The following is an 11,819-nucleotide window of genomic DNA, read 5'->3' as shown; positions in this document are numbered from 1 at the left end:
AGCCATATGAATTTATCCATGTATTTTATATTTTTATTTAATTTATTTGCCTTTTAATTGATTAAAATTCAAATAAATATAAATAAATATAATAAAAATAGAATAAAAGGTTCAAGAGTCTTTTTATGGGCCACGGCAATATTTGGAGTGCAAATCTTAGGCTTATTAGTTCAAAAAACCAAGTTTTGGGCAATTAGGGTTTCATGCATATCTTGAAAATCGACCAACTTCAACCATGTGCATCTCTCTCAATTTTAATCATATGAATAAACTCTAGGACTTTTTAGAAAGATAAAAGAGTCCTCTAAATGACCTTTTTGGTTTCATCTCAATTGAAGCATCCATGCTCAAGTTATGAGCTTTAAACTAAAAGGTATATTTCATTGACTTTTCGGAGGACCTGTAATGTTTTTGTCCATATCTCCCAAATGGTCCATTTCTTGATCTTGGTCCCAACATCAAAGTTGTAGAGGATGAAATTTCCTTGAGAATAGGCTTTGTTTGGGCAATTTTTGATAAACCACGTGAGAGTTATGACCAGTCAAAGTTGAGTTGACTTTCTCCTAAAGAAACCCTAATTTGAACCTTTACATTTGTTCATCTCTGAGTTTCTATTAATGGATCATGATCAACCTTTGATCAAATGATGGATATGACCTCACATACTTGATGTTGGCCAAAAATCTTGAAGTTTGACTGTACTTTGACTATAGTTGACTTTTAGGTCAACACAGTCGATTATTGATCATCTGAGCCATTGAGTGGGAAATCCTTGGGATTGAAGCTTGATAATTGACATGGAGACACTTTAAGACATATGAGATACCTTGAGGTTCATTCGAGGCCTCAGAGATTCAAACACCTTTGATAAAATACAAACCCTAGTTTTGGATATGAGAAGATGACTTGAGAAAACCTTAGAGCCTTGAGTTGTTGGAGATGAAATGAAGAATCTTTGATTGAATATAGGAGGGAAAATTTTGGGGTATGACATCTTTCACATTTCAAAATTCCAATATTTTTGTCCTAGAAGTCTTCTGACAATCTCAAGATCAGCAAAGACTCAGTACTGCACAAAAATCAAGTACGCTCGACTGTCTCCTACACAAACAGTCCCTAACTAGGGTTTTTGTTTTTTCAGGAGAACAAGTTTTTTGAGACTTAAAATGGATTTCATGGACCTCCATACATCTCAAAGTACCACCAGACAAATTTTCAAACTTCGATTCGCTCTGACGCGCAATCGATAGCTCAAACAGTCAACAGACGACCGGTTTGACCAAAAAGTCAATAGACAGTCAAAAATGAAATTTTTTGTCAACATCCATATTTTGTCAAAGGATTCATCATTTGACTAGTGGTTGATCAAAATTCATCAAGAAAAGCTCAGAAATCAACAAAACCCTAAGTTTCAAAATTAGGGTTTTCTCCTAAAAAGTCAACTGAACCTTGACTGGCCATAACTCTCTCATCATTCATCCAAAAAATTCCAACCAAAGCTCATTTTGAAGGAAATTCAATTATATTTCAAATGCAATTGGTCCTATGGTCATTGGATTCACCATTTGGAAAATATGAGCTAAGACATTATGGGTCATTTTCAAAGTCAACAAAAAGTCACTTTTTTCAAAAGGACACACAAGGAGCATGGAAAATCATTTTGATATGAGACCAAAGACATTGGTTAGAGGACTCTCTGAGGTTTCTAAAAAGTACAAGAACTCCTTCATATGATAAAAATTGAGGGATTTAAGCCTTGTTGAAGTTGGCTAAATTTTGGGAAAATGCATGAAATCAACATTGATCAAAAATGTTTTTTTTCCAAAAGGGGCCAAGTTTTCATGATCCAAACATGTTCCCCATAATGTGAAGGGCCTCCCACGACCAAGCCAAGGCCCATAGCATTTTTGTTTCTTTTTTGGTTTAATTTTGTTACATTTAAAGTTAAATTGAAAAAGAAATGATGCAAGATTCTTATCCAAAGCTTTGTCCCTTGCATGAGTCACCAAGATAGCTTACAATATGCAACAAAGAGATGATACATCATGGCTAGGGCAAGAGGTGTGGAAAAATCAAGCTATGGTTGCTTGAAATCAAAGCTACATATATTAAAGAAGTCAAAAATTCAACAAGAACACTTAATGCTTCCTAGCTTAGTTCTTAAGCACTTCTATGTCTAATAATGAAGTAGCATACTTCATCAATAGGGAGACACGAATTGAGAGCCAGACATATGCTTGTAACATACTTTTATCAACTTGAATTTTTCAAAGAAATTTAAAATTCGAATTTTAATTTCTAGCTTGTTTCAATACAAACTAAATACTCAAACACGTTCCTTGACCCTCACTAAACATAACCAGATCAATTGCAAGCCTTGAATCATCAAGAACACGTACCTATACCTCACGGTTTGCTCGAACTAAAACTTACAAAAATCTCATCATACTTGCATGTTTAACAAGATGTAGACTCATATTTAAGTTTAGTTTGGTGTTCTGATCATTTCTGGATAGTTAATTGCAGTTTGGTTGCATATACACGAAGATACCATTCTAGGGTTTGTGAACTCTATTTTAGGGTTTTTCGTTAGAAGCAAACTTAAGCAAAATTAATGGCATATTTGAACTCAATGAATCAAGCCAAATCGAATGGACATGTCGCGCCAAATTTCTATTCATGTTTACCCCTATTCGCTATTTTGCAGGTTTAGAACTCATCTATTACAGCACTTTTCTCATAAAAACGTTGTTAAATGTGTTGGCGAGAGGTTGAAGATGATGAGGTGTCCTCACCTCATTGGACAGAGCGCGCGCGTTTTAAATTTAAAACTTTCTAATCCAGTGCTTTGCAGGTGTGTTGAGTGCCATACGCCTTCGCTTCAGTGACCATCAGATCCATCCATCCATCAATCCAACGCACTAAACGTGCTAGTCCTTACCATGGACTTTCCAGCCAACCACACCAGATCATAATTTAATATATTTTCATTTTATTTAATTTTCTTTGCAAAATTATTTTAAAATAGTTCTAAAAATCCAAAAAATACACAAAAAATATTTTTAAGTTGATGAAATAATATATTATTTTATGATATAAAAATATTTTATTTTTCTTCATAATTTAAATATTTTGTATAATTAATTAGATAATATGTATATATTTATCTTTTAATTATTTCCAACCAATCAAAAAAATAAAAAAAAATTGTTCTTTTTATTAACTTAGGTTATATATATTATAGACTAATTTTGTACATATTTATAATATTTTCTCTTTAAGTTTTAATTATTTGTATAATTATTTGTATAATTATATGTTAATTTAACTTATTAATTTTCAAAACAAATTCCAAAAAAACCCAAAAAAATTAGTTTTGTTTTAAAATTAATTGACAAGCATTTTGAACATATTTTAGACTTAATTTTTAGGTTTAAATTTTATTTCTATCTTGCATAGAATTTTAATTAAATTAATCATGCATTAATTCTAATTAAAATCAACCATACAAAAAATCCAAAAATATTTCTTTTATCTTATTGCAATTTAAAATTCCTAGATAAGTGTATAGGTTGTCAAAATCATGTAAATAGCGTAGTTTACATTTCTCACACAATCGATGTAATAGCGTAGATTTACTTTCCGCACTTTACATTTCCGCACTTTAATTTCTGTACATATAAAACTGCGTGTATGTCAAAGCTAAAAAACTGAAGCGTTAGATCACTAACTTCAAAGACAAAATATCTGAATCTGAACACAATCACACTTGCACCTCTTAGGGTAATCCCTCTGTTACTCTTTTCAAAAAAATCAAATTCTACTATTTCAAATACGAATTCAAACTTTTGTTTACATCTGGTAAAAGGAGAATTTTCTAAAAGAGATAGAAAAAGACCTTATAAACATAGGGTAGATCTCCTAATTGCTTGCTCGAATAAAAAACAAATATCTCACGTATTCACTGTTTTTCAAAACGAAACTTTCAAAAAAAAAACAATACTTGGTATATATCCAAACAAGGATCATTACGAAGTTAAAGATCTTTTTTTCAAAACATCTTTCGAAAAACAAGACACTTTGTGTACATCCGCACAAGGATCATTACAAAGTTAATTTGCAAAAGTATTTTAAAACCACATACAAGCATTTAAAGGCAAGACAAACGATTCAAAGAAATGAGCCAAGCAACTAAGAGCCCATGGATAACCATGGATACAAAGGGTGCTAACACCTTCCCTTTGTATAACCTATCCCCTTACCCAAAATCTCTTAAAAGTCTTTTTTTGTTTCTTTTATAAACCTTTCCTTAATTGGATAAAATAAAAGTCGGTGGCGACTCTCTGATTTTCACAACTTCAAAAGCAAAAAGAAGAGTCAGTTTGCGTCTCACAAAACCGAGGGCGACAATGGGCTCGTATTGCAAGTTCTTCGACAAAAGACTTATACGTTGATGTCGTATTGCAATTTCGAAAAGTATGTGAAAAGTATCCCGATTTGTTGAAATATGTTGAAAGCACCATTCTTGACAAGGTGAAGGAGAAGTTTGTTTGTGCGTGGAAACCAACATAGTGAGATATAAACCTCATTCGATCGGAGCATTACGGTGTTGGAGCATTGACTTAAGGACAACATCCTTTACACTCTATTGATCGACAATATGTCTCGTGCGGGATTGAACTATATCTTTCACGAGGTCAAACAAGGTAAAACTTTTGGTGGAAATAGCGCAAAGTGTGGTTGCACTATTACTAAGGTGAGACTAGGTGAGCCAATAAGAATGGATGAAGTCACTCCTTATTGGAAGATACTTAGTTTTAATGATGATGGTTGCATCGAAGGAGAAAATTTGAATATCTCAATTACTTCCGAATTGGAGGCGATACAAGAGAGGTTTTCAAAGGCCAGTGACAACATGAAACTATACATCAAAGAGCAATGGAAGATCGGATTCCCATAATCAACCAACGTGAAACTGCCGTCTCAACCGGTTAAGACAAAGGGTGCTCCGAAGAAAGTGAAGTCTACGCCAAATGACAACTCCACTACACGATCTCCTTCATATTACGAGCACTAGGGGTGTTCGCGGTGCGGTTTGGGCGGTTTTAACGCTAAAAATCATCCGAACCGCGAGAGAAAAAAACGTGCGGTTTGGTTTGGTTCGGTTGACTTTCAAAAATAAAACCAAACCAAACCAAACCAAACTAATGCGGTTTGGATTGGTTCGGTTGGTTCGGTTTTTTTTAAAAAAAAGTATTGAGCTATATACATACATATAGAGAAAAAAAATATAATTTCGTGTTTAGCCATTCATACATTACTATAAAAAAATTTATAATTGTCAAAATAAGATTATAATTTGATACATAAAAATGCTCTTACAATTTTATCTTTTTTTTTGGTTTATAACCACCGGTTTAGTCCGGTTCGAGGGAACATCTCTGGCATCAAGTGGGTCAAGCCCCCTCCCGATCGTAGTTGCGGGGGATCGAACTGTGGTTCTCCCTACCAAGTCCAGCGCCAATCACCACTGAACCAACTAACGATTGGTTCTTACAATTTTATCTTAGGTCTAAAGAATGACATACATGAAATTGCATTCATAAATAAATATTATACAAAGAATACAATAAAATATATTTTGTATTTATACATGAATAATATTTTATTTTTGATGATATATAAATTAAAATAAATATCATACAAAGAATATGATAAAATATACCCATAATACTAGTTGATTTCTCTAAAAAATTGAAGAAATATATATTGGTTAGTAAGATTTTATAAAATAATGCGGTTTGGTTTGGTTTAGTTCGGTTTGCAAATACAAACCGCAAACCGAACCAAACCGCGCGGTTCCGCTAGAAAATGACCCGAACACATCCGAACCAAATGCGGTTTTTTGCGGTTTCGGTTTGGTTCGGTTCGGTTTTGCGGTTTTCTATTGGGCTGGTTTGGTTTTGAACACCCCTAACGAGCACGTCGTCAAACAGTTTCCCGACTCACCTACTCCGAAATCGCAAAAATCTCAAAAAAGTTCAAATAAAGGAGCTCGCATTAGCAAACTGCCTCTAACACATATTCCACCAAAAGTTTCGACTCCAACACCTATTGCTCCAAAAATTCCATCAATCGAAGAGGTACATATTGCTCCAAAAATTCCATTCATCGACAAGATGCCAGTTTTTATGCACACTGTTGAATGCAGTATAGGGCAAGCAACAAAAAAGATTTGGAAATATTGATCCGGGATTTATCGTCCTCAGAGATGGAGAGATGCCATTCAACAGTTTCTACGGTTTCGAGCTTGGGTTTGAATGAGCAAAAAGTAAACAAAGATATACACAAGAAAAGAATAAACATATTCTTAGAAGAGAAATAACTTATCAGGAATGTAAATATATTCACTTTTCACAAACATACACTTACCAACCCGTTATACTCAACCTACGATACTCATCTATGTCATCACGTATCTCTCACATAAGCGTCCATCTCTGGAGCACAAACGAGATCATCTCACAACTAAGGTCATCTCTAACGCGAAGTCACGAGAACATTTGTATTCTCGCGTCGGCGATCTCTCGCGCGCCGCTCAAACACGAAAGCATTACGAACAGATACAAACGGTGAATGCTAGCTCTAAATCTATCTATAGAGTTCAGAACCAACAGATTATCATCCTAGATAAGGATTCAAGAAGTTTATCTCTAAAGCACCCCAAATCCCCAACATAGAGCAAAAATCCAGGATAACATCAACACAGATTTGTAAAGCAAGTTAAATATAACATTATAATCGGTAAATATACATAAGATTCAAGTAAGTATACAAACAAACCCAACCAAAGAGAAATACACAAAGAAGAAGAGAAATGAACCGAAGATCTCCCGGTTTGTCAGCTCCGTTCGACGCTCAATCCACCCCCGATCATCCGTATGCAACCTCTGAAGTTGTTTTCTAAGCCAATTCTACTCTAAGAATGGAGTTGATGGTGTTGGGACTCAAAAATACCCAACCCATAACCTAAAAATGTGATTTTCCCCTTTTTAACAAGTCTGAAAATCCGCAGGTCCGCTGAGCGGAACAGAGTCCGCTTAGCGAAGTCTGCTAAAAACCAGATTTTGTTTTCGCCATAACTCGAGAACCGTAACTCCGAATTGCGCCCGGTTCGAAGCGTTGGAAAGCTTATTCAATGCTCTATCCAATGATGAATGAATGGAACCCAAAATGATGATTTTGGTCATCCTTATTTTAAGCCTATGGAAGTCCGCTTGATGGTGACTAAGCGGGCTTTCACCAAAACTGCGAAATCGAAGCCGTGTCTTTGACACTTTATTCCTCAAGGCTCCAATAAGCATGAATACCTATAAAAACAAAGGAAAAACTATCAAATGGTATAAAAGTATATGAAAATACAATTATTCACAAAGTATACGTATTTATACACAAAACGGGGAATTATTCAAACGGTATTAACAAAAGTATCGATAAGTGCCACTATTTACATACTCAAAACATCGACATTTTGAAACTTATCAAACTCTCCCCAACTTGAAACTTTGTTTGTCCTCAAACAATGTCAAATAAATCAAAGAATCAAAAGTAATAAACCAAAGAATTGTGAATCAACAAGTTTTGAAAACCAAAAACAAATGTATGGCTCACACAAAAATGTATAGACAAAGTAAATACTTACCACTATACTACAACGACAACATGTAAACGAAACGAATCCTAAGCACAAAAAGCATACCAAACATTCTAACACAATACATGCTCACATCATGAATCACACCTAGCAAAATTTCATCAATGGATGAAGAACACACAAAGGTGGAGGACTTTTAACACTCCTCCAACAATCTTGCAAACAAAAGATTAAATTATGCATTCATCCAAAAATCACATTGAAGATATAAAAGCTAGAATCACAAGGGCTTTTCAAGGTTTTAATGTGGCTTGGTTAATAAACAAGGGATAAGTCCTAAGGCTAATCGAAACAAAAACTTGCCTAAACCTAAGGGAGTGATCAATCCACCAAAGATTCAAACAACAAAATCTCGATTAAACTTCTTCCTTAAACACAAGTTTCTCAAACCAATCACAATACTTATTAGCACAATTATTAGCTTCTCTTTTCTTTTTGTTTTTCAAAACTTTTTCATTTTTTTTCTTTCTTTTTCTTTTCTTTTCTTTTCACATTTTTTTTCTTTTCTTTTCAATTTCATAGCAACAACCAAATAAGTACACAACCATTTCTCTCCCCAAATTGAATTCAACCACATCATCATGTGAATACTCCCTACTTTTTAAGGCAAGGTAAAAATTCATACCAAAAATCATGGTTGAGGGTTCAAGAAAACAAAGAATCAATCGTCCATGCAAAAATGACAACTAAATACTCAAAGATAAGCATTTAGCAAAAACAACATGGACATTGACAAAAAGGCTCAAAAGGGTTAACAAATGATCACACACTCACAAGGTGAATTGACTATTTGGTTATGGTGGTTGTGCTCAAAATGAAACAAAATGCCTTGATCCTTTTCATGCTTTCATAAAATCAACATAAACAAAAGATTAAGCATAATAAAATCCAGTTAAAACAAAGATTGTGGCCTCCAGCATATATGAATAATGGAAAGCTTCCTCACATTTATGGTTTGGGAACTAAAGTGATTCAATCAACAAGCAAGTAATGCAAAAGAATGAATGACATGGTAATTGTACAAATGAAAAGTTTCCTAAACATGTTATGCTATAGAAAGCGATAAATAATTACCTTGAGTGATACAACTTCAAAAATAATATCCTACCATACATCCTCATGTTGAAACACTCAAGCTTTGGAGAATCACCTCAAAAATCTTCGAATTACCGGACAAAATTTGAATCCAAACGACCAACAAAAGAATTAGAAAAACAAAACTATTATATACTACTAATTAGCCTTGGTGAAAGTGGGAAAAATGAGTGAACCAAGTGGAATGGGAACCCCACTGGTACAGAGCAAGAAAACAAAATTTTACCGTCATCGCTTAGCGGAGCTAGGCTCGCTTAGCGGATGACAGAAAAACCAGAAAAATCAGAACAGAAACAGCTGTTCCAATTTTCCTCCACTTCACCTAAATACCTCAAATACTGAAATATAGACAAAAATTTACAACCGTTGGGGTGCCTCCCAACAAGCGCTTGTTTTACGTCGTTAGCTCGACGCCTTTATTGTTTCGGTGTTTAGAAAGTAGCTTCCTCCCGTCATGCCATGGTGACTTCTCACCGTGCAAACCTAAAGAAAGTGTCCTAACCAACCACTCAACAAACGTTACGGGTACAAATATATACAATGATTAAACGAACATAAAGGAAAACACAAGTATACAAATATGTACATGAACAAACACATATATACAAACATGAAACACATATAACTATTAACATACACCAAGAGAAAAGTTAGTGAATGTTGGATTCACAAGTTTAAAAGTGAAGATTTGCTATTAAAGAGTTCATCCGATATCAACATGTTTCACCAACATTCACCAATAAAAGTATACTTATATGTAACATATACAAGTAACTATATGGTGAACATAAACAAGTAAACATGTACAAGTAAGTATATACACTTGAAACTATACAATATATACGTTATATGCAAAGCTCAAAACCACGAAAACTATTGCGATGCAATCAAAACCATCCCCGGCAACGGCGCCATTTTGTTGAATGCAGTATAGGGCAAGCAACAAAAAAGATTTGGAAATATTGATCCGGGATTTATCGTCCTCAGAGATGGAGAGATGCCATTCAACAATTTCTACGGTTTCGAGCTTGGGTTTGAATGAGCAAAAAGTAAACAAAGATATAGACAAGAAAAGAATAAACATATTCTTAGAAGAGAAATAACTTATCAGGAATGTAAATATATTCACTCTTCACAAACATACACTTACCAACCCGTTATACTCAACCTATGATACTCATCTATGTCATCACGTATCTCTCACATAAGCGTCCATCTCTGGAGCACAAACGAGATCATCTCACAACTAAGGTTATCTCTAACGCGAAGTCACGAGAACATTTGTATTCTTGCGTCGGCGATCTCTCGCGCGCCGCTCAAACACGAAAGCATTACGAACAGATACAAACGGTGAATGCTAGCATAAAATCTATCTCTAGAGTTCAGAACCAACAGATTATCATCCTAGATAAGGATTCAAGAAGTTTATCTCTAAAGCACCCCAAATCCCCAACATAGAGCAAAAATCCAGGATAACATCAACACAGATTTGTAAAGCAAGTTAAATATAACATTATAATCGGTAAATATGCATAAGATTCAAGTAAGTATACAAACAAACCCAACCAAAGAGAAATACACAAAGAAGGAGAGAAATGAACCGAAGATCTCCCGGTTTGTCAGTTCCGTTCGACGCTCAATCCACCCCCGATCATCCGTATGCAACCTCTGAAGTTGTTTTCTAAGCCAATTCTACTCTAAGAATGAAGTTGATGGTGTTGGGACTCAAAAATACCCAACCCATAACCTAAAAATGTGATTTTTCCCCTTTTTAACAAGTCTGAAAATCCGCAGGTCCGCTGAGCGGAACAGAGTCCGCTTAGCGGAGTCTGCTAAAAACCAGATTTTGTTTTCGCCATAACTCGAGAACCGTAACTCCGAATTGCGCCCGGTTCGAAGCGTTGGAAAGCTTATTCAATGCTCTATCCAATGATGAATGAATGGAACCCAAAATGATGATTTTGGTCATCCTTATTTTGAGCCTATGGAAGTCCGCTTGATGGTGGCTAAGCGGGCTTTCACCAAAACTGCGAAATCGAAGCCGTGTCTTTGACACTTTATTCCTCAAGGCTCCAATAAGCATGAATACCTATAAAAACAAAGGAAAAACTATCAAATGGTATAAAAGTATATGAAAATACAATTATTCACAAAGTATACGTATTTATACATAAAACGGGGAATTATTCAAACGGTATTAACAAAAGTATCGATAAGTGCCACTATTTACATACTCAAAACATCGACATTTTGAAACTTATCACACACAAACACAAAAATGGCATCCATAAGGCCACCATCATGGCAGCGAACATCATCAAAGCGTTTCGATCCTGAACCAATTATTTTCAAAACGGATGGGCATGTTATTTTCTCTCCTCTCAAACCCCCGATGCCGATGAAATTTTGGCACATTCATTCCTTGGACCATCTTAAAAGGTCTCTGATGTCATGGTTAGAGGGGGAGTACAAACTTGGCGAAGTCATCAGAAGGATTCATAGGCTTAGAACAAAGACCTCGCTTGCGACCGAAGAAACAGAATGTTGGTGGGATGAAGTGGAAAACGACATTGATGTCATTCAACTGATGCATGGATCATATGATATAGTTTTGATTGTTGTAATTTCTTAGATTTCTTATTTTTCTTAATTTTTTGTTGGAAATTTCGATGTGATGTCGATTTTAATCAATGAATGTTTCTTTTCTCTTTACAAATATTGTTTTTCTGGATTTCTGAATCTGGGTTGATTTCGTAGATGCATCCACAGAAGTGTTCCGTATGTGCATCTACATAATATTTTCACGCAAATGCAAAAAAAAGGTGTTTCCGGAGATGCATCTACGAAAGCAGAGGGGCAATTTTGTCAATTCCGTGGTGGGGAAGAGATCCATGGGTGGGATTATAAATTTTCAAAATATAACAGGTTAAAATATGTTAGACCGACTAACAGGGACCTACGACCTATCTTACACAAGCTCGGGCTAGGTCGGGTTTTTTTATTAGAAAAG

Source organism: Vicia villosa, unplaced genomic scaffold, assembly GCF_029867415.1.
Source record: "Vicia villosa cultivar HV-30 ecotype Madison, WI unplaced genomic scaffold, Vvil1.0 ctg.002905F_1_1, whole genome shotgun sequence".
Lineage (NCBI taxonomy): Eukaryota > Viridiplantae > Streptophyta > Magnoliopsida > Fabales > Fabaceae > Vicia > Vicia villosa.
Note: the sequence above shows the minus strand (reverse complement) of the source record.